The sequence below is a fragment of the Amblyomma mixtum genome, chromosome 6 (assembly GCF_055824585.1).
Source record: "Amblyomma mixtum isolate Tamu chromosome 6, ASM5582458v1, whole genome shotgun sequence".
Classification (NCBI taxonomy): Eukaryota; Metazoa; Arthropoda; class Arachnida; order Ixodida; family Ixodidae; genus Amblyomma; species Amblyomma mixtum.
Window position 1 is genome coordinate 44623593 of NC_143017.1, and position 24045 is coordinate 44647637.

Sequence of the window (24045 nt, forward strand, 5' to 3'; positions counted from 1 at the left end):
AGCTACCCTTAAGAGCTCAAGGGCTTGTGCTTTGTCACACAAGCCCTCTGAACTATTGCACTGAACAATCGCTCCTCAGTGGTGCACAGCGGTGCATGGCCCACATTCAGGGTAGCGTATGCCCGTTCCCATGATAATGGTGTATCCCATGATAAATTGTGTGCTGATTGACAGCTTGACTGCCAATTTGTGGCTGGCTCAAGTTGCGACTAGCAGTTTTGTGGTAGACCTTACGCTGATTCGAACATAATCAGCCATGCACCTGTGTGACAATTAAGGGGCCCCCAATCTTTGCACAAGGAAGAGGGGGTACCCGCCTGCTACTCCGTCCACTACACTCGCCTGTGCAGTGGTTGTTGTGGCGCACGTTTTTAGCATGAGAGCTATCTGCAAATGTGTTTAGGAAGTCACTACACAACGGCTGGTGCAAACTGAGCGCAATCCCTCCCACCTGCTCCTGCCACACCCTCATCCTCCACTTTCCACCTTACACTTCTGCCTTTCTCTCTTCCACCGCTACCCCTTGCTCTGCTCTTTCATTCTCACCCTCCCTTCATTATTGCCCTATTTACTCGCTGCTTTCAGTTCATTTCAAGGAGTTTTGCTTTAACCCCCCCCTCTTTCTGGGTGTCTCAGTTATTGGTCGGAAGGTAATGACATAATAGTGGACTAGTGGCACGTACTCTGCCCCTGCTTGTAATACTTATACTACTCCTACTACAAGTACCACTGTGATAATAGTGCTGTAGCCCTGCGGAACATACTTGAAGACGCAGCTGTCATTTTTTTTTTAAATGAATTGTCTTCCTTCATACTATATGCGTTTCCCAGTGGGCCCGCATCACAGCTGATGTTCAAGTTCTGCCTGGCCGTCTGGTGCGGACTGGTGGGGGCCTTCTTCACGTTCCCCGGCCTCCGCTATGCCCGCATGCACTGGGACTCCTTCAAGTACTGCGAGGGGCAGCACCTTCTCAGGTGCGTGCGTAGCTCCGTCCCCGGGGTCACTTCAGTTGAGCTTGGAGTGGACTCTGACTTCACAGAGTCACTTTCTAGGCCTGTCGTCGTCTGCGCATGCCAGTTCATGAAACTGCAGTCGGATCTCCATAATTTAAACTGGAAGGATACCACAAATTTGTTCCAGTTAGAGGGAGTTCGAAGTAAAGGTAGTCCATTTGAAACAGGGTGCTATGCATAGTGTTACATGGGTAACAGCATCAGATTTGCCAGTGTGCACGAGTAAAAAAAAAAAAAAGGCCGCCCTCGTCCGGAAGACGAAGTAACGAGCGTTAGCTGGCTGGTGGTTGTTTCTACAATGCTGTTTTAGATGGTACTACAAGTCTCAGTGCAAAGTGGTGTTTTCTAGTTTCTGCCACAGATGGCGCTGTGATCTCAGGGTGGTAGCAGACCCCATGAAATCTCGAAACGTGATGAGTTAGAGCTCACACTCTTAAAAAAAACCCTCAAGACGGTTTGACAGGGCTCAGATGATATCTGTGATGTCAGACAAGGGGAACGCATATGTTCTGGACGATAAAAACAAAACGTAATGAAGGCCCAGCAGGGTCATCGGGCGTCTCTTTCTTATCTCACTCATTCTGCAGCATATAACTGTTACCTACTCCACAAGCAAGCACACCATGTGTCTTTCTGTCCGCCGTGAGTAATGTGCACGGTGGTGATACCTGGCCATCTGAATGCCACGATTGCACACTGCAGTGCTGCCTCAGTTGAAAATGCTGCCCAGCAGTTTTTAAGCCCTAAGTCAACAAGCAGATGCACTTTGCACATAAGCTTTTAGTCCATGGGAGGCAATGTGCAGCAGGTGAGGCTCACACGATGTCGAGATCTGGTCATGTTAGATCTTTGCATCGACATTGGCGCAAAGATGCCTTGCTTTTTCTGTACCACCAAGAAAGCTTCCCCCCAAGAAAAAGAAAATGTGATTCCGCAAGACAGCTACTCCGCAGAGTCCGTCTTGTCCGTCTTAAAGGGAGTCTTCTGTTTTTGATTCATATTCAAAGCTTCAAGCAGTCACAAACCTCTAGAACCTCTAGTCACACACCTCTTTTTGGCTTGATAGCCAAAAAAAAAAAGGATGTTGACTAAAGTGGTGGCTGGAGTCTTCAATTAAGGACCCCAGTAGCCTTGGCCGACGAGTGCACCAGTTGGATGTGTTCTCATTGGCTCTCCTAGGTGACGCTGGTCAGTCCTCCCCACTGCTCAGGCGACATGTCTGGTGTCTGTAAATGTTGCGCTTTAGTGTGGCACCCTCATGATAATTGAAATATTATCGGACTAGTGCTGCACCAAGGGCAAGTGCTTTGGTATTGGGTGGTTTGGATCTTATGGTATCTTGAAAGGTTTGGAAAAGGTTTGGAAAAGCCAAGCGTAGGCTTCCTCTGAGGTGAGGCACCTGTGTGGTGATGGATAAATCCAGTGGTCGAGCTGCTGGGTCTCAAGGCACTCGTTCTGAATAGGAGGGAGGGGGGGGGGGGGGGGATGGATAGGCTCGGTTGCTAAGATGGTGAGCTAGAGCACTAACCCTCTCATTCCTCTGAAGCCCGAAGCGTTTATTTATGCGTCTAGCTTGTCTGTAGAACACGTCCTTGCTGGCCAAGTGTGTCAGTGCAGTAGCATTTAGGTTGTTGTCATGCAGTTTCCGGCTTCTCCGTAGCGAAATTCCCTGATTGGTCGAGAGAGGTCATGTGACCTTGTGACATCATCACAACCTGCCCTGGTGGGCCTTCCCGATTGGTGTAGAGAGATGTCACGTGACTTTGTGACGTCATGAAAACCTGCTCACCATGGCATATGGCAACCTGCCACCGGATTGTGGGCAGCATGCCCACCGTGGCAGGTAGACCCCCAAAATTTAGAAGTTGGCCCACCCCAAAAAATTCCAAATGATGCTGGAAATTTTGCAAGTAGGCTCACTGGAGAAAATGGACTAAGCACTCATTGTCGACACCATGGCAGGCAACCTAGGCTGTTAAGGATGGGGCTAAGAAGGCCCCGAATTTTTGCTGTGTATGCAAGTGTGTCTCCAAGTGTGTGTTGCTCCTTATTGTTGCAGGCTGCTGCTGCACCTGAGCTTTGTGTCGCCCCTGTTCGTGGTTTTGCTGTGGGTGAAGCCCCTGGCTCGCGAGTACTTCACCCAGAGGTCCTTCCCGGGCATGAGGGGAAACCTGTGAGTGCCTGCCACACGGTACTACTACACCTCTGCTGTGGTTCGCCATGCCCTTCGGAGCCCATTTGTCAAACACACAGTTCATTAGGTACCGGAGCAAAAGGATTGCACAGTTGTTGTGGTTATGAAAAGTACTGGCAACTTGTGTTAGTTCTCGCGATGCTTTTATTGCACATAAACTTGTCTCTTTTGCGGGCGAGCACTCTGCATTAGTTGTGATGGCTCCCAAAGTCGGACTTTTCTGCATGCTGTGCATGTGTGCGTATGTCTTGTGCACATCATCAATTGGCACCATCACCCCAACCCTCAGTGGTCACATCCCGAGTTGTCACACATGCTGTCCATCTCTGAGGAAACACTCCTCTCTACGATGCATAGCAAGGGGGGACAAAGGGGGGGGGGGGGTGTATTCCAGCATCTATTTAGGTAAGGATCCTGCTTCTTTGCTGTGAAAGAGAAATCTGCCATTCTTGCGTGTCTGATCTGATGGAGAAAGTTATCGGCAGGAGGCAGGGCAAGGACAGGTTGATCAGCTCAGAGTGGAGACAATAAGCAGAGCAACTCTGTTCACTGCTTGAAAAGATGAATCCGAGCGCATCCATCGAGAAGCACATGAGGACTTTGTAATTTTAGAAGGCTCCCCCGAAGGATAGCTTTTGTTTATAGTTTAAAGATGGTGCTTTAAGTTATGCCAGTGCGTGTGGATGTCACAACAGTTGTCAACCGCCTCTCGGACCTCCTTAGGAAAGCAGAAACAGTCAGTTCTCTATTGCAAACCAGGTTATGGAATGCACTCACGAAACAGATAGCGGGATTAGGGTTAAGTGGGTGGATTAGAGCATTTGCTAATTTTAGTAGAGCATGCAGAATGCAGTGATTAAAAAGGAAAAAAAATGGCAGTGGTTTAGCTGTGGTTAGATATGGTTGTGTTGTGAAAGGAACGGCTGCCTAGCTACGCTTAGGATTCGCTTGTGGTTAGGCATTTAGGCGTTTTGGCTGAGCTCTAGCGAAGTGCAGCGGCAGTAGCTGCTGCGGTTGCTAGGCGACGGCTCAAGGTCATTCGTAGAGTCACCGCCACGGCGAAAGTGCGGCCACGCTGAAGAGGCGAAGCGGTGGGTGTAGTGTTGCTTTCGCAACAAAAAGTTCGCTCTCTTCGCCCTGGGTGGTCGCAGGATGAGCGGAGAGGCGTTTGAGACGAGCCGCATTGTGCTGGTGCTGGCCGTGGTGGTGGTGCGGCTGTGCCTGATGCCCCGCTACCTGCAGTCCTACCTCAACCTGGCCCCCGAGAGGATGGCCGACATGCGCAGGGAGGCCGGGAACATCAGCAACGTTGATCTGCAGCGGAGGGTGAGGAATAGTTAGCTGTGTTCTTACTCTTCGAGTCTGCATAGTGGCAGCTCGGCATAGGGCTCACTTCCCGACTTATACCTGGTGCACCCTGTCAGCCACTTTCCTAGACCAAACAGCTGAAGTGTGTATACTGTATATTGATGTGTATTAGTATTAACATGCAGAAAACGAAAGTAATATTCAACAGTCCAGCTAGAGAACAGCAGTTCGCAGTTGATGGCGAGGTGCTGGAAGTAGTAAGAGAATGTGTCTACTTAGGGCAGGTAGTGACAGCTGATCCGGATCATGAGAGGGAAATAACTAGAAGAATAAGAATGGGGTGTAGCGCATGTGGCAGGTTCTCTCAGGTCATGAATGGCAGTTTACCAATATCCCTCAAGAGAAAAGTGTACAACGACTGTATCTTGCCGGTACTCACCTATGGGGCAGAAACGGGGAGGCTAACAAAGAGGGTTCAGCTTAATTCAAGGACAACGCAGCGAGCTATGAAAAGGAGAATGATAGGTGTAACATTAATTCAAGGACAACGCAGCGAGCTATGAAAAGGAGAATGATAGGTGTAACATTAAGAGATCGGAAGCGGGCGGAGTGGGTGAGGGAACAAAGGTGGGTTAATGACATCCTAGTCGAAATCAAGAGAAAGAGATGCGCTTGGGCAGGGCATGTAATGCGAAGGCACGATAACCGCTGGTCCTCAAGGGTAACGTAGTGGATTCCAAGAGAAGGCAAGCGTAGCAGGGGGTGGCAGAAAGTTAGGTGGGTGGATGAGATTAAGCAATTTGCAGGAATACGGTGTCGCAACTGGCAAATGACAGGGTTAATTGGAGAGACATGGGAGAGGCCTTTGCCCTGCAGTGGGTGTAGTCAGGCTGTTGATGATGATGATGAGTATACTGTGTATTGCTGTATATGAGGTGAGTGATTTTCCACAAAATTGACCATCTGAAATTGGACGGACCGATCTATATACGCAGAGCCGGCCTATTTGCGGGGTCTAGGGTAGTTTCGGCCTACCGCGAGAAGTGCACTCATCCTGTCAGTACATGTTCTCAGGATAAATATAATTGGTAATTCGTAGGCAAATGAGTTTCAGTGACAAAAACTTGAATTGTGTGCCGTTTACCTGGCTTGCTTGTGCTGGCAGTCATTTGCCCGGGCGAACAGTAGACACTGCAAAAGCAAACTTCTTGTGATCTCCAGGACATGCATCTTACAGAAATCTGAAATTACTGGACCATTTGGAATGTTGGGAAGTATACTATGCAATGGTGGAGAACGGTACCTTTCAGTGATGAAATCTCAGGATGGCACGAAAGGGTGCTGCATGTGTGTAAGAAGAGTACCATGAGTGCAGAGTATACACGTTGGCCAGCCGCCTCCGTCGCCGCTATTTCTGTGGAACCTCATCATGACGCAGTATTTGGCGTGGTTAGTGAAGTGGATAATTTGTAAATCTTGCTGCTTTAGCGATCATAAGTTTCACTTAATGCATTTGGCCATGCTGGCTCACACTTAATGGTCGTAGTTCTCTAGAGCAGTGATTGGTGCTCACGAAAGAACGAGTGCGCACTGGAAGACCACTATGGGAAGCGTAGTAAGTAGGGGTGTGCGAATATTCGAAATTTTCTAATATATTTCGAATATTATATTTTTAGTATTCGAATTCGATTCGAAATCCAAGTATTCGTGTTGTTTCGAATATTCGACCCGACGCGAATATTCGTATCTAGCCGAATATTCATTGTGAGCACCGGCCTGCATTTCGGTCCGCAAGCCCTATCAACAGATATATAACAACATGGCGGCGCCTACACGGTAGGAAAATTCTTTCTTCCTCCAAGGGCCATGCCGTAGCTGACTGCGCTGGTGAGCTTCTTTGTGGCTATACCTGAGAAAGCTGGTATAGTCAGAGCTGTGCACGAAGTACCTCGCAATATGTGCCAGGTCAGTGCCAAGTGAGAGGGCATCTTCTGTGGCTGGAGGAGTCGTTTCAGTTAGAAGGGAACTACTTCTGTCTGACCATGTGGTGCAGCTGGTTTTCCTTCGCGACAAACTTTTACGTCATCCCAGCAACGCGCTTTTGTGCTGATGGCAAGCTAGCCTTAATCAATGCTGTGTACTAGCCATCTTCTCTGATATTTCCACTCTTCTAAGAATAATGTTCGAGACTTTGATACTTTTTGTGCAGCCACACACACCTTTTGTGTTCATTTAATCATTGATAGTTGAACTGTGATGTTCTTGGGTGCCCAAATAAATGTTTAGTAGTGATTAAATGCGTCTGTCCTTGATTATTCGATATTCGATTCGATATTCAGAACTAAGTATTCGTATTTGATTCGTATTCGAAAAGTTTGATATTCGCGCACCCCTAGTAGTAATATATCAAATGAGGGTGAGCTGCCGGGCAATAGGATGCAATATTCTGAGCACGTTGTAGAAATCTGATTTCTCATATTTTAATGTATACTATCATTGTAATAATCACCCAGTTAGGTCTTCAGAATATCCTGTTTTGCAGACAGGGAACTGTGCTAGATGTGTTTGCGTAATTTATATTCTTTGCATGCATGCTGACAGAGCTATGCAGAGAGCATGTGAAGGAAGGAACTAAACCGAGGTTGTAGGACATTTTTTGATAAAGGTGATAATTTGGCGCATGTCAAATTGTGTTTAAACATACAGTGAAACCCCGTTAATACGTAGTTGGCAGGGACGTAGGAAAAGTATGCACTATCCAGTAGTACAGCTTAACCAACTGGTACAAATTTGCCGCTATTTATGATCTGAAGGAAAAATTCAGGCACAGTAAATTTCCCACAAGCACATGTACGTACGTGCACTATATTTGTTTGCTGTCGACCAGAAGTCGTCATTTTCAGTTGCCGTCGCGGCGGCCATGTGGTGACAACAGCAGTCTCAAAATCAGTGAGACTGGGGACAAGCTTTTCCATGAGGCCCATCTTGGCGAACGCCGTCATAACCTCCAATTTTTGAGGAGCTTCCACCGTAGGAGGGCTGAAATCTTATGTTGCTAAATCGTCGCCGCTGGCCTCATTCTCAGTGCACTCTTTGCCTTGGGTTGGCGCAACAGTGGCAAGAATCTCGCTGTTCACCTCACAGAACATTTCAAAGTCGACAGCGTCCGCACCGCCCTGTCGCTCCCAACACCTCTGTTAGTAGGGCGTCAGTCATCGGCGGGTTCGCTTGCGCGCTATCAGAATTCAGTTGTCAGTAGCGCGTCGTCCCGTCCTTCTGTCTCTTTTTTGTGTTGTGCTAACTTTCATCATATCCTGTCAGACTAGCAAATTTAATGTCATTCTCATCAAGTGACATTGGCTCCTAATGTCATTAGGTTTGAATGTCATTCGCCATCGAATGATTTTGGGGAAGTCATTCGCATTCGATCTCGAACCAATTGCTTACTCTGGACAGCAGATATGCAGCAGAAACAAGCGACACGAAAAAATAATGACCGCACTGCCAAAGTTATAAATTGTATTTATTTAGTTCTGCTACAGAAATGTTAATTTTGGTGTGAACCTGTTCACACTAGAGGATCTGGTGGATAGCTGTTACTCTCGGTCTCAGCAGCAGCCAACGCAAGCGGCGAGCGTGAAGCGGGGCCTTTCCCGCGACCGTCCATTATTTTGGGTTGCGTGTTTCTTGCCGGTTGGCGTTCCATGTTCGTGTAGATCGGAAGTACTTAAAGATGTAGCTGAGCAGTTCACCTTTTGGAAGTCATTTCCACACTCCACGCTCCTGTGCGCGTCGCTGTGTCAGCCATTTTGTTTGTTTACATTCATGGAACATGTGGTTGACTTTGTACTTGATGGCCGGAGTGCAGCAGAATGGCCGGAAATAATATTTTAAGCTTATAATATTGCACAGAAATGTTCTCACCCACTCTTGAAACACTACAAAACAATTTCAAAGATCTTCATGCATGCTAATGTCTTTCAATTGTACTATTATTTTTTCACTGATCGCCACTGCCATCATTTTCGAATGACATTATTTTTACCGTGTAGCACCGAAAGAGACTGAATGACATTCGACAGTTCGAATGCCATTCGGTTCGAATGACACTAAATCTGCTAGTCTGACAGGGGTATTATTTGTATTTTGCTGATCTTATTTCGTTAGCCAATTTTTCCTTTCATCGCTCGGCGTTCTTAACTGATGTCTTATCGGCTGCTTTTCTCGCTGCCCTAGCTCTGCTCAGTTTTCACCTCGATATTTCTCTTCATCCAGCACCTTGAGCGTAGGAGGCTTGAAATCGAACACACATTCGATCTTGGGCTGGCATATCCAAATGGCAGCTTGCTCTCGCATTTGGACTGTATCATGCACAGATGGAAGCTAATGAAGGCGACGATTTCCAAAGTACAGCATAAGAGTAGAGCACCGCACAGCAAAGCACAGCAGTTTAACATGCGGGAAGAAAGGGTGCAGCGATGGCAGAGTCTAACAGCAAACACCATCCTTGCACTTTCCAGACTTGGCCATCGCTGATGCCTTTCTCCCAGCATGTTAAATTCCAGTTTCTTGTGCCATGCTTTGGAAATCGGCATCTTCATACACTTCCATTCGTGCGCGATACAGTCTAAATGCAAGAGCACGATGCCGCTTGGACGTGCAAGCGCATGATCTGTAATGGGGGAGTAATTACTCATTGACGTCCACCCGAGCGCAGCCATACAGCTACAAAGGAAAGCTATACAGCTTTCTCAGAAACTTCGCAGTTAGTTAAATGTACTCCACCTTGGGGGATTCCCCTAAACATTCGACCAACACAGTTCCCACTTTGAGTTATTGATCAATTCGCTCTCGCCCTACCATAAGCTTGCCGTCCCGGTTAGCTCAGTTGGTAGAGCAACTGCTCCGGTGAAGCGGTGGTCCCGGGTTCGAACCCCGGACAAGGACGATTTTTTTTTTTTTCAATGAGTCGATGAGTAATTCCTCCCTCATTACAAATCTACTCCATCTTGGGGGATTCCCCTAAACATTCGACCAAGCCCATGATTAAGCACGTGTTCGGCTTGAAGCCTATGCTTGATATCACTTGATCAAATGCTTGATCAAACTTGGCATCTCATTTGAACAAATTGGACAGTATGGTTTGGTTTATGGGGGTTTAACGCGCCAAAGCAACTTAGGCTATGAGGGTCGCCATAGTGAAGGGTCTGGAAATTTCAACCTCCTGGGGTTCTTTAACGTGCACTGACATCAGACAGTACACGGTGTCCAGAATTTCGCCTCCATCAAAATTCGACCGCAGCGGCCGGGATCGAACCCAAGTCTTTCTGGTCAGCAGCCGAGCGCCATAACTACTGAGCCACTGCGGCGGCAAATTGGAGAATATCCCAGATGATTTCAAAGAATTCGAGAACGTGACAAGCAGCCTTCCTCCGTTGATGTTCAACTGCCAGGCCTCTTCCGCACTGTGGCAGTAGTGTGCACGGCTACGCACAGAGGGCGCCACAGACCTTTGGCACACGCGCTAGTTTACGTGGCTGTTCAAAGAGGGCGCCATGAGTCAGTACACTCACGAAACTGGAGTGGACTTCCTACCTCATTCCTCTCAGAATCGACTGCATTGATCGTCCGTGAATTTTTCAATCGCCCATGGATCAGCTGGAATAGTTTAAACTATCAGAGAAACTGATAGTAGTTGGGTGCTTTGTCTTGGACATTAAAGGGACGGTGAGGAGAGCTCTATTAATATTTTTTTAAAAGAAAAATCCGATAGTTCGGCATTTCATGGCTTTGTTGCCACTTGGCCAGCAGCGAAAGATGCATTTATTTCTAAGAAATTTGGATTCGAAGTTGAAAAAGTTTTTCCTGCCGCTCTGATTCAAACTTGGGATTCTCTTATGACGACACAGGACTAAGTGACGTGAAACATGACATGCACAGGACGTAACGCAGACTCCGTGATTTCTGGTGGCCAGCAGAGCGGCCTAGCAGCAGCCAAAAAGTAAGCTACCGCCGGCCGCACGTTGAAGGCATCTATCGGCTATTGCGGCCCTCACTACCATCGCTTCCTTTACGTTTGCACCGGCGTTTTGCCAGTGTTGTGATGGATCCCATTCTCAAAGTCGTCAATGAAGTTCTCGCAAATAGACACCTTTAGCATACTGTGTACTTTGTTACCGTTAGCGGAATACCGGGAGCCCGCCTACCGCCGGTGAGCAGACGCTGATTGATCCCAATGCTGCAGGCGCGCGTAGCTGCCGGGGACGTGGCGCCATCTGGCGACGTCAAGGAGATTTGCGCATGCATTGCCTGCACCTCAGTGATTCGTTGCTTCTCGTGTCCTAGTGTTGCTAGAACCATTGGTTCTAACAACACTGTTTTGTCCTATGACGTCATCACGCTTGTACTTGCGAGTTTGGCCTGTGGCGGCGATACCTGTATTTTGGTTCTTGCTCTTTTCTACATTGCAAGAGCGTTGTTGTCAGTATGAGTGGCGTTTTTGTAATCAGGAGCTGGTATTCTGTCGATAGAAGCCAACTTCAATTTCTCCTCAGTGTCCCTTTAAGGGAATGAGGCTAAAGTGCGAAGATTTAAAGTCTGCTTTTTTGTGTGCTGAGCTTTGTTTTTTTATCACCCCTGTGGCCTGTCTCAGGTGGTTCGGGTCTTCTACTACCTGTGTGTGGTGGCCCTGCAGTACATCACGCCCCTGCTTGCCTGCGCATTCACAGCTCTGCTGCTGAAAACGCTCGGTGAGTGAGGCAGTTGCGTGAATTGCTTCCAGTGTGCTCCAAGTGGAGCTAAAATTGCTACATTGTCACATCGTCACTGTCAGTCATTGCAAGCCTGCATGTAAAATAAGCCACTTTGTTATAGTTTTACTGCTAGGCCTCAGGGTTTCTTTTTTTTTTCCCCCTCTGCATATCCCTTTCAGGCGCCATTTTTTGTTTCCACTGAAATCAATTATTTTTTCACCTAAGTAGTATATTCTGGCCTCAAGAAAGGGAATTTGTTAGTTTTCGAACGTGAAAGACCAGCAGGTCAGTTCTTACAACGATGTGGAGAATTCCGCACAAAATGTCAGATTTGTTAGAAATAATAACATCAAAATGTTCTCGTGTGTCAGGTAAACACCCTAGGGATCGTGGAATCGCTTTGTGTTTGGAAGAGTCACGTTACGCTCGAAATTGAGCAAAAACAATCGATGTTTTCACTCGTGGCAAGATCTGTCTGCACGAAAACGGCGGACAAAGCGCTACCTAGCTCACTCTTATGTGAAATATTATTTACTGCATTCGCTAAATGGTACAAAAAAAGCAGCTTATTTGCAACAAGAAGGGTACTCAATTTCACTGAAATAATGAAATCACTGCTAACTGCTCCAGTTTCTCAGAAAAAGCTGTAAGTTTGCCGCTTGCACAATTGTGTACAAAGCGCCTGAAAGGGATAATATAAACATGAGCGCATAAATTTCACCTTGTTCATATCCCATTTTGCTAATTCCAGATCACCCTGTGAGGCAGCATCTACGTACTGCACTCACCCAAACGTAACGTGAGGGCCAAGTTTGCGGCTGCGAAGCATTAGAAAATAAAGCACTTGAAAATGTAACACGAAGGTCGCTCTTGTGGAAGCGAAGCAGGATTAAAGAAGAAAAAGCCCATGAGTGTAACATAACAAGTTCGTGAAGTAAATTACGTGCTTGAAAAATGATTTTCATGTGCTGCTCATCACTAGAATGCAAGGCTGCCATCAAAACACATCAGTTGCGATTACCTTTATGACTTGAAGGTTTTACGTGCCTCTTCTTTTTTTCACGAGAGCCGTGCAAAAGGTCCTTAGATAAGCCTGATTAAAAGTTATTCACCCGCTATGTCGGCATTGTGTCAGCCATGTGCTTTAGAGGCTGATAGATACTGGTATTGAGAAAGCAGCAAGAGCACGTTTTGACGCACAGTAGCGATGCTAAGCTGCCCATGTACTCAATGTGGATTGCTACCGTTAACCTGCAACATTGGTAGCAGTGCGGACTTTGAGGGCACATGTGAACTTGAATGAAACGAAATAAAGGCCTTTATGTCCTGCATGTTCTGTAATGCTTTCCTTAAAGGTGCACTGAAGAGGATTCTGAACATGTCTTTTTGCCGCGGGAACTCAATCTGCACGTTCCTAGCATTCTTAGAAACAGTGACTTCTTGCCCTGTGTGGCCGATTTCCCCAATTAAATCGAATTAACGTCCGGCTCCCGCCCTTTTTTTTTTAATTCTGCCTCGTACGGTGGGCGGAGTCGACCAACGCGTGGAGCGCCTTTCACCCAGTCCCGTGGAGGCTTTGCTTTCGCTTTATTTTGTTTTTTAGGTTTCCATGAATAAATAGTTTCATTCGCAGATAATATAGCCGCAAAATAAGCCCAAAGAAATAAAAATACGCGCAGACTATTTGCTACTACGGACTACTACGTATTACTCCGCCGATGGCAGAGCGGCAAGCCTCCACGGGACTGGGTGAAAGGCGCTCCACGCGTTGGTCGACTCCGCCCATCGTACGAGGCAGAATTCATAAAAAAAGGCGGGAGCCGGACGTTAATTCGATTTAATTAGGGAAATCGGCCACACAGGGCAGTAAATCGCCGTCTCTAAGAATGCTCGGAACGTGTAGATCGAGTTCCCGCGGCAAAAAGACAAGTTCAGATTCCTCTTCAGTGCACCTTTAAGGTGAAGTGTTGGATTTGTGATTGACGTGCAGATGCGCTGTCTTTGGTGATGAGTTTGGCACTGTATGAGCCGCTGCTTTGATATAATGTGCCATTCCAGTCACCTTGGTTAAATGTTAGCTACTCGGAATTTCTGTTGGTCGACCTATACTACATTTCAACTTTTTTTTTTACCCATTTGCCCCAGTTGGGGGCTGACCTGTACGATGCTTGAGCCAGTACAACTAAGTATTGTATAGTGTACATTTGTCTCTGTGTAGTATTAAGTTGTAACACAAGTGTTGACTTTTTACTTCCACTTTCGATAAAAAAACTTGCATTGCGTACGAGTTAACATGGTAGTTTTAAGTTGGTGCTCTTTGTGTCGTATTTGTGAACTTTGTGGTGTCTGTGGCTTTCACACCACACATCACTTTATTCGATAGCATCAAAGCCTTCGGTGATGAGTTCAGGAGGTTCACTATGCTCTGTCATACTGTGATTAATCTAGCTTGTTCACTTCATCTCTCACAGTGCAAGTGAAACACTGAGTCCTTTGCTCTTCAGCGGTACATTGCTATGTTTTGTTCAGGAGGGGAGCATGGAGTCTGAGGCTCCGGAGCTAAAATTCTGTCCATTGGCTTATGAGCTTTTTATTGGGCGATCAGCTAGCTGAACGTTACAGTAGACTGTCTAATGAACTTGAAGGGACCAGAAAACCTGTCTTGTCTTGTTTGTCTTGTCAGAAGTGTGAAGTGGCCCTAAAGAAGATACGTGAGCGTGACAGCTGTGTCTATAGTATGCACTACATTAAAACTTGTCTTGCATTAAAACATCTTCTCACTTCGGAAAATTACTGTTTACTAACTTATTCACATTGCCTTATTACCCCGCCGCGGTGGCTCAGTGGTTACGGCGCTCGGCTGCTGGCCCGAACGACGCGGCTTCGATCCCGGCCGCGGCGGCCGAATTTCGATGGAGGCGAAATTCCAGAGGCCCGTGTACTGTGCGATGTCAGTGCACGTTAAAGAACCCCAGGTGGTCGAAATTTCCAGAGCCCTTCACTACAGTGTCCCGCATAGCCTGAGTTGCTTCGGGACGTTGAACCCCAATAAACCAATGAACCTAAACCATCATTGCCTTATTAATTTGCAGTGCTTCACAATTATCCACAATGTTGTGAATTCCTTATTTTTATAAAAAATGTAAAGATACATTCCTCCTTATCCTTTCTTGGGTTTCACAGACTCTTTTTATTTATTTTATTTATTTATTCAAATACCTCACGGGCTCCGACTGGAGTATTATGTGAGGGGGGTTACATAACTGGGGTAGGAAAAAGAAGCAAGTAGAACATGGTTATTTGAACATCATTATATAAATAACAAGCAACCAACCAGAAAATGGAACTAAATTGAAAAACTAAATTGAAAAACTAAGTTGAAAAACACACTTCAGAGCAAAATGCTACTTATTTTTTCTTTGAAAATAACATAATCTGAGATGTGAACAATGTTGTCAGGAAGACTATTCCAATAAATGATTGCATGGGGCAGGGCTGATGAGTCGAATGCATGTTGGCTTCCTTTTTATGTGTTACTTGCAGCCCTGCCTGTTGCACCTTTGTTTCTGATTCTGCGTCATTGTGCTCTCCTTTTGACTGTCTCCCGTGTAGGCGGCCATAGCTGGGCTGCCTACCTGTGGTCCCCATCCGGCCCCAGCACGACGCCCATCCCACAGAGTGTTCCGACGAAGGGGAGTCCACCCTCCCCCGAGTCCATCCTGGCAACCAGCCAGCAGTTGTCGCTCACCCTCGCCGGACTGCGGGCCGTCTTCACCCCCGTGTTGTTCCGCGGCCTCCTCAGCTTCATGACCTGGTGGCTGTGTGCCACCTCCTTCGCCACCAGTGTTGTCGGACTGGTCTACCACTCCTATACCTCCACCTCCTAGGCGCAGAGGCCCAGTAGAGTAGTAATCCCAGTGTTGTGATACGACCGTTAGTGGGACCGAGACATTCTCTGGAAGCCGGCCTTGTGGACGTTCACAGCAGTCCCTCGTTTGACGACTGACTCGCTGCACGCGACTCGGGTCGGACAGTTTGTTGGTGTGGTAGTTTCTTGCCTCGGTGATTGTGGTACACTGCCCAGTCTTGAAATGCATGGCACTGAAGGCATTGAAGGCATTATAGGCTTGGCATTGCCTTCCAAGAGAAGGCAAACGTAGCAGGGGACGGCAGAAAGTTAGGTGGGCAGATGAGATTAAGAAGTTTGCAGGGATACGATGGCTGCAACTGGCAAAGGACAGGGTTAATTGGAGAGACATGGTAGAGGCCTTTGCCCTGCAGTGGGTGTAGTCAGGTTGATGATGATGATAATGAAGAAGGCGGCAGATGACCAGTGCTGCTGTGGCTGTTGATAGGAAGAAGGGAAAGTAAGTGCCCAAAACGGACGATCACGAGAGAAGAGACAGGACGGGATGAATGCAATCCCATCCTGTCTCTTCTCTCGTGATTGTCCGTTTTGGGCACTTACCTTCCCTTCGTCATGAACTAGCTCGCCCAACAACGTATCCTTCTGTTGATAAGAAAAGAGATTGGCTGGTTGGGTTTTGGAGAGCGAAACGTCGCATTGCTTAGCTTTTACGTTCACAGTGGATTGTGGGTAAACACAAATCACTGTCACGTCCTGTGTAGTCACGTGCCCTCAAGTAGGACTCGCAGAGAGAGAGAGGATATTGAACAGAGAGCACAACTTGCAAGCTTTTAAAATTTGTGTCGGAGTCTGTTAAATTGCCACTCCTCACACCATTTATGTCCTGTCATTGATGAACACTTTTCTGTGCGCGGCAGGTCACTGCAATAGCTATGTGAGGGAGCTTCTCCGGGTTTGGCAATGCTGTCCTGTGGCATAGACTGGCACTATCGGTAGTCCCTGAATTGGTAGTTTTTTAGAATCTGCAATTTCGTGCTCGGCAATTCACATGGGCATTGCTCTTGCGAGCCTGGAACGTGGGAAACGAGGAGAAAGTGGAAGTAGAACGTTCTTATGGGCTAGTTGGTTCATTGCAGAAAAGATTAATACTGCACGAATGGGACAGGACAGGGAAACGAGGAACACAGATGACAACACAGGCGCAGACTTCCAACTGTTTATTCGAGACCGAAAGGCAAACGCTATATAGGGGATGAACCTATGCGCATAACCATCACTGTCATTCACACGAGGCCTGATTAAAATCTAGACCACGTTATCAAAATTTGCGTTGCAGAAAGGCCGATAAACCAGAGAGCATTCAGTCAGGATGTCCCCAGAAACTCCTTGTCAAGAAAACGATTAGAAACTAGTAAGGAACCTAACAATCAGCCAGAGTGAAGAGCATGAGAAATACTCGAAGTGACATTGCAGTTGTCCCTTCAGACAACAAGAGTAAAAAAAAAGTATGAAAATGCGATAAAAAAAATTTACCGACGATTACGTTACTTCCTAATGCGAAATTTGAGCGCAGCAAATAAGCTGTTTCACATTTTCGATAGATTGAGGCAAAGAAATCGAGCAACACATGTATGCGCTATCACAGAATTTTTTATTTTTATTTTTCACACGTATTCCTTTAACAAAGACTCCACTAACAGTTCTTGACAGTCATGAAGGAAGCTTTGTGGTCGGAGAAATAGACTGATATATGTTCGACTTGGTACACCAATGCTTGATTCTCAAAGAAGAGATCTATACAAGTGCCTCGCGAGGTTGTCACAGCCGTGAGACGCGTTACGAGCAAGAGGAACGGGATGTTCTCCCGCATAAGTGTTAGGAAATTGCTGTTTGTCTTTATGTCAACATTAAAGTCCCCCACTACTAACATCGGTGTGGATCGATGGACGGTTAATGCGAGTTGCAGGAAGTGCACGACGTCTTTCGTGAGTGCGGTAGGGGCGAAGTAGGCAGCTACTACCAGCAAGCCGTTGGGCAACTTTGCGGCGCACAGTTCGCCAACTTCATGTGACGTGCCAAACATTTCGACTGGTATTGCAGAGAGACCTGTGCGCAAGTAGATAGCGACTCCCGCCGCTCTGTTGTGGTCTCTGCGAGCACCACAGCAGTATAGGAAATCTATGATTTCGAGAGGCTCTTCGGGATCCATCCAGGTTTCAGCAAAGCAAAGTACAGAGGAGTGGCGCAAAATGTGATCGTGGTGTACGTCCTTGGCATGTGCGGCAAGGGAGCGTACGTTAAGAATGTGGTTGTGAATGATGAATCAAGTGCTGCCAGCGAATGACGCGTCCATTGGCTGTCTGCGTGTGTTACTGATGTGTGGCTAACATGTTAAGCTTCACCTGTAAGAGTGGAATGCGACAGCGTCTTGCAACGCTGCCAGGGAGTCCACAGAACGCCATCGCCAATTCGGCTGTACGCCTTGCTGGACGGTAAATTTATTTTTTGAGGAAAGGAAATGTATCTCTCTCGCATATCTGGGTGGACACCTGCACCTCGCCGTAAGGGAAAGGGGGAAGATGGGAGTGAACGAAGACGCTGTATTAGCTAGACGCGCCTTTGTTCATTCCAAACCATTTAGCTGGCATTACGGAGTGGCTAGCGTGCTCGTATCGCACTCCGGAGACCCTGGTTCGATTCCCCAACTTGACCAATTTCGTTCTCGGTTTTATTGATTTATGCGGTCTAACTAGAAAGGTTAATTAGGCTATTTCATATTTATATTCTTGTCTTTCTATCCATCGTGTTCTGTCATTAACCTGTCAATTGTTGGAACTGTCTAGAATGTTCGACACAACGTATATGAAACGAGCAACGTCTTACTGAGTGGGGAAGTGCGTGGTGGTGGAGGGAACGTGGCTTCGTACTTATCTGTTTTTTTTTCAGCAGCGTCTCCTTCCGCGGACGCTGTTGTCGCTGCGGCGCGCGTCTTTCTTTTCTTTTCTTCTCTTCTGACCTCTTCATTCTCCTCTATATTAATTAGGCTAATTGATTAATTAAGCAATTAACTAAACTCAGTCCAACTTAGTTGCAGCATCACTATACGATCCCTTTGATTGGTTGCATGGTTACTAGCCAAAGTACAATTGGCCCCATTTGAAATTCGCGCACTGTGACGTCACGAGCATTTCGACCAATTGAAAAGCGTGACATTGGGGGCGGAGCTGGTTACGAGGCCGACGCCGACGCCGACGCGAAACCCAGGAACGGACGCCAAAGAGCTGCGCTCTAAAACATGGTGTGACATGTGGAAAAACCGGCATGAGAGCATGGAAACAACAAGAGTAAAGGTGAAAATTAAAACCAGGTAAAAGAATGGGGTATGGAAAAACAACCATGACATGGAAGGCTATGAAGAACAAGTGTCAAGGTGAACATGAAACCAGATAAAACAACATTTCTGGCCTTGAAGTACATCTTAGGGACACAAGTGAAACAATTATAGTAGGTGGCCTTCTGAAAATGTGATTCCGCTCAGTGAAAGTGAAATAGACAGAGTGCTGACACATTTTTCACCATTTTTTACAATGTGAAAAGCTTCGACGACCTCCCTTTCTGTCATGTCTCTTGACATAAACAAGCGTTTCCTTTTCGGTCTCGAATAAACAGTTGGAAGTGTGTGCCTGTGTTCCTCGTTCTCTTGTCCTGTCTCATTCATGCAGTACTAATCCTTTCCAGAAAGTGGAAGTGTGGCAGTGGAGTGATGGGAATGCATTTCAGCTGGCATAGTATTGGGCTACAGCCGTGAAACTTTTTTGTTGTTGCTTTAGTTTAGTTGGATCTTGTGTCTTCACTCTTTTGGATCTCTTGTTCAGGTTAAGTGTCACACTCACTCTTTCTGACTGGGGGTGAAAAGCTGCAGCCCCCCCCCCCCCCCACCTTCCATTGTGCTCTGTGTTCAGTTTCATATAGTTAGATATTCACCCAATTCTTCCATTAGGTCTCAATGCCATCATGTGTGTAGTCATAAACGTGAAACAATGGCTGCATATCGTCGCAGCGATGTGGATCTAACTGTGCTTAGGTGAGCAGTCATGGGCCACTAGTCCTCCCTCCTGCAGTGTTTTGTAGGGGATCTCGTAGTGGAACCCTGGAAGCGTTTTAAGCGTAAACTGTTTCCCGGACAAGTTTGCAGTGCTGGATTTTTTAAATTGTTCTCCGTACTTTGTAAACCGTGCTTTCCAAATGCTCGGACCAGGTGAACATTCGACTCTGCATCATGCAGTGGATGCTTCCTCCTCTGAAGTTCTGTGCCACATGTGTCGCAGCATTCTTTCTTACTACATATTGTGAAGCGTGTACTATAGTTCATTCTTAAGGTGGAATTTTCGAAATGGCGGATGTATTCTGGTGCTCTCGAAGTACAAACCTTTGTTTGTGCTGGGTAGCTCATGCAACGAGCTGTCAATTAGTGAAAGAAGCAAACATACAAATGCACTGTGACCTTTTGTAGGATGTTCGAAAATGCACTGTTCTTACATAAAGCGGATTTATCGCCAATGATTATTTGAAATGTGTCTGTTCTGCTAAATTGCATCACAAACTGTGTGTTTAAGCACGAATGCACTTGGAAACACTGATTACTCACACATGCAGTGTTGTAACATTGCATAGTCACTTGCAAGAACCATGAACACTGTAAGCTTGTCAGAAGTGAACACAGCAATGAGCTAAAGTGTTGTGTGTTCTGGTCCATTTCATTCCATTTGCGTGATATAATGCATCCTAGTGTGACAGGCAGTACTTGGTCAACATTCAGGAGCCTTGTTTTTTGTTACTTTCATGCGCACAATAAAAGAGTACTGCAAAAAACTACTTAGCAGCCATTGAAAGGTGATGGTTGAATGCACACCCATGCTGCAAGTGTTACTAATTAAATACCAAAGTTGTTCTCCTCCTATAAGACTGGACCACTTTCTTGTATGAAAACACTATTTTAATGCCACTGATTTGATACTGCTATCGCTTTCCTTCCAGAGGTATAATTTGGTCAAGGCTGTTTTAGGGTGTGTACCGCCATTGTCGTGCTGCTGGAAAATGTAAACTATGCAATGAGACCGTCGGTGTAGCATTTGCATGTTTGGTGTGTTGCTGACTGCATACCTTTCTATCCGCGATGGTGCCAATCACACACACACAATCATACACCAGAGCTGTTGCCTGTTTCTTGCTGACTTTGTTACTGTGAAATGTGCCTTGAAGAATCTAACGAGCATAGACAGAGTGCTGCATAACGAGATTGTAATGGCTGTAACTTGCAAATGTACCATTGCCCCCAGATAAACGAATCTGCCACGTCCAGGTTCCTTCTTCTCTGAGAACACCGCGATGTCAGTGCACATTAAAGAACCCCAGGTGGTCGAAATTTCCGGAGCCCTCCACTGCGGCGTCCCTCATAGCCCGAGTTGCTTCGGGACGTTAAACCCCAATAAACCAAACCTTATTGAAGGAGGGTTTGGGGTCGCGGCTCCACAGAACCGCGGTGAAGACGACGCCCGTTCCCACCAACAGGACAGGAGTGCCGCGGAGCGAAGGAGTTCATTGGTGGCGATGAAGACTGAGCTTATTGACATTTTTACAAGCGTGAAGATCAAAAGTGGGCGATTCGACATCGTTCATTGTCGTGTTTTTAGCGCACGTCCTTCCCTAAATTCCCTAGGTTGAGGATGCCCTTGCCGGGGTGGGAGTGGTCTGAAACTTTCAGTCGTGCGCACAAACTCATACCCCTGGACTTATGGACATGCGCCCATCACGTGTTGAGCCTGGAGGAGAGAAGGATGCCGTCGAGGTACCGTCGACTGCGGTAGGCGAAGTTCTCTGGCCAGCTGACGATTCCCACGTGCTGCTGACACCCGACACACAAGGTTAAAACGCGAGGTCGGGAAAAGCGCAGAAAGTGCTCCTTTCTCCTTAGAAATGTTCGCAATAGTTGGGGAAGATGCCCGCCAGCCAACCACGGTGCTCGGCACGATGAAGAGCCACCGGAAACAAGGCCCTTTGTCCCTCGCCGTGGTTGCAGCGATTGGGGAAGATTGCATCCGCTTGCTTGATGTCTCTGCACGTGAGCTGACACCGGAGGTTGGGCGCTGTTGTTTCCAAACTTCAGCCCGTCGTTCTTTTGGGTTCCTCACTAAGATGCAGCAAAGTGCATTGCACTCTCCTGGTGGTCTATTACGGCAGGCCTCGAAGCAATCGTCGTCGAGTGGACAGGAGGTGCTTCTAAGCGAGACCAGCTCACGGCGTTCTTAACAAACTACACCAATGTTGAAAGCCCGCTGTGCGAGCTCCTCGATAAGACTTGAACATTAGACAGTGCCCTTTGCAAGTATAGATGTTTGGTATGGGATGCTATTAAACTGAATGTGAAGACCATTTTTTAGGAAGCAAGTGCAAGTATGTTGATCATAGCTTTGAAGCAAATAAATTCAGGGGCACTTTGGCTGTCTAAAGTGCGTCTAGGTGAAAGCGTTTTCCGCACCACTTTGCCTATGGGACACCGGTGACGTTACTTACTACTGGATGACGTGACACGTAATTGATGACGAAATAATGACAAATTACTAATTAGTGACTAATTACTGATTAATGACTATATACTAATTAATGGCGCTTAAGCTTCGCCTTTAGGAGTGGAACGCGACAGCGTGTTGTAGCGCTGCCAGGCAGCCCACGGAACACCACCACCCGTTCGGCGCGATGCCTTGCCCACGGCCGCTCGATCGAGCGGCCGTGCCTTGCCCTTTGAACGCGACGCTTTTTGAGGAAAGGAAATTACGCAGTAATTCTCTGTCATCTCGATGTACCGAACCGTACAGAAAGGGAGGAACGCCACCACGCGTTCGGCGCGATGCCTTGCCCTTGAAAGGAAATGGCACAGTAATTCTCTGTCATCTCGGTGGACACCCGAACCGCACTGTACAGGAAGGGAGGAGCGCCACCACCCGTTCGGCGCGATGCCTTGCCCTTTGAACGCAACGCTTTTTGAGGAAAGGAAATTCTCTGTCATCTCGGTGGACACCCGAACCGCACCGTACAGGAAGGGGGAAGTGGGAGGAAAGAAGAAAGAGAAAGAGGGGCCGAAATGAAACTAAACTGCCTCGAATATCTCGGTGGACACCCGTGAAAATTCAGGGGCACTTTGGCTCTCTAAAGCGCTGCAAGGGGAAAGCGTTTCCTGGGGCACTGTTTGTTTTTATTCACTTCTTTATTTTCATAATTTGTTTTTTTTTTAACTTTTGCTCCTTTCCTTATTTTTATCGTTTTATTTTTATTTTCAAATCTTAATTTTATTTTGTTGTTATTTTTGTTTATTTCCTTATTTTTATTTTCCTTTTCCTGATTTTATTCCTTTTATTTTATTTATGAAAGCCATGCATTCACTAGACGCGCCTTTATACATGCTCGAACCTAGAGCCTTCGTGGCGGAGTGGTAGCGTCTCCGCTTCAAATGCCAAAGCCCTGGTGCGAGCCCTCGGCGCAGTTTTTTTTAAAGGGTCAGTCTACTCACCGAGATGAGTGTATAAATAATGGCATATTCTGGTAGTTGGCACACTATAACATCAATAACGAGGGGTCTGCGCCCGGTTTAAGCAGGAATTTATATTTTATTTCGGCGTTAAAAGTCGCGTAAAAAAGCATGGTGGCGACTCCAAACGTTCATTTTGTTCAAGAAAGTGGTAGTCTTTTTTTGTAGAAGCATAAGTGAATATACTACGTACCATTTGTGTGCCCCAATGTCAGAGAAACGCACGTTTTGTTCTAGTAAACTGTAGAAGGCGTACCGCTCGCTTTTTTTTAAATCACATGAATATTTATAGTTACACGTACGCAAAACGCAGGCACATTCCCACTTTTTAGTTCAGCGTATGCTAGCAGAGACGCAAAAATAAACTCAGCCTATAGTGGCGCCATCTGGTCGTCAGGACGGGAACCATTGCTGTAAACAAACCGACTCTCCACTTAAGCCTAGGAGCGGCAGAATCGTCACTCTAATTATTAAAATAAAGCAAATTTATCTCTTATATGTTTTCTTATAGGCGAGATGAGACGAAGCGAAAGACAGGCGCCCTATTTATGGCCAGTGAACGCACTGAAAAAGGCAGCAACAACGAGAATTCAGTCCGAAGCGAGAGGTCCGGCTTCGACGGGCGCCGCCATGTTTGTCGCCGCGCGGCGGAAATCCAGATGGTTGCCAGATGAGACTACCATTTCATACTGCTGTGTTCCCACATCAATAAATTCTATTTTAAAATGTTCTACCGCACTCCTTGGCACCACAGCTGGCTAAACGGTAATTTGAGTAAAGAGCTATCGGTTGCCGCAAAGAAAATATGGTCGATAAAATTCAGTAGACTGACCCTTTAAGCAGTGACGCCGAAAGGCGGACAAATCTGCGGACACGGCTGCCGACGCGTCTGCTAACGACAGTATGAGGCATTAAAGGCTTTCGCCTTAAGAGACCGAGACCGTTACCCTACGCTCTAAGGGTGTCTGGGAGTGCACATATAAGTGCGCGAAAAGTTGACGTCCGCGACCGCGACAGGACGTTTGGTGCTTTGTAAGTTAGAACGGAGAAAGAGTCGGAAGGAGTTTACGAAGCGGTCGTAAATGAATGTGTAACAGCAGAGCAATATTATGAGGTGACGCACTGAAGCGGTTACAGTGAGGTTCATCGAGTGAAGGTATACTTTGCCTTGAAGAGTTCGGTCTCTAAATATGAGCTTGAAGGAAGTGGTTGAGATTGGAATCAAGATGGGGATGTCAGGAAGTTATCAAGTTCGGCGCGCGATCAAGTTCGGCGCGCGCGCCTTTACTACGGTGACGTAATATAGTATGAACCTGACAGCATG

At 46.8% G+C, this 24045-nt stretch overlaps 1 pseudogene across 1 annotated transcript in view; it reads left to right on the forward strand.

The window, feature by feature from the left end:
- Nucleotides 1–18816, forward strand: part of LOC149338923 (transmembrane protein 161B-like) — a 31442-nt pseudogene extending 12626 nt beyond the window's left edge. The window contains exons 7-11 of the transcript XR_016283463.1: nucleotides 832–975; nucleotides 3074–3187; nucleotides 4360–4534; nucleotides 11169–11265; nucleotides 14881–18816. The product of XR_016283463.1 is annotated as a transmembrane protein 161B-like (transcript). The remainder of the gene's footprint in view (nucleotides 1–831; nucleotides 976–3073; nucleotides 3188–4359; nucleotides 4535–11168; nucleotides 11266–14880) is intronic.
- Nucleotides 18817–24045: the final 5229 nt, after the last annotated feature.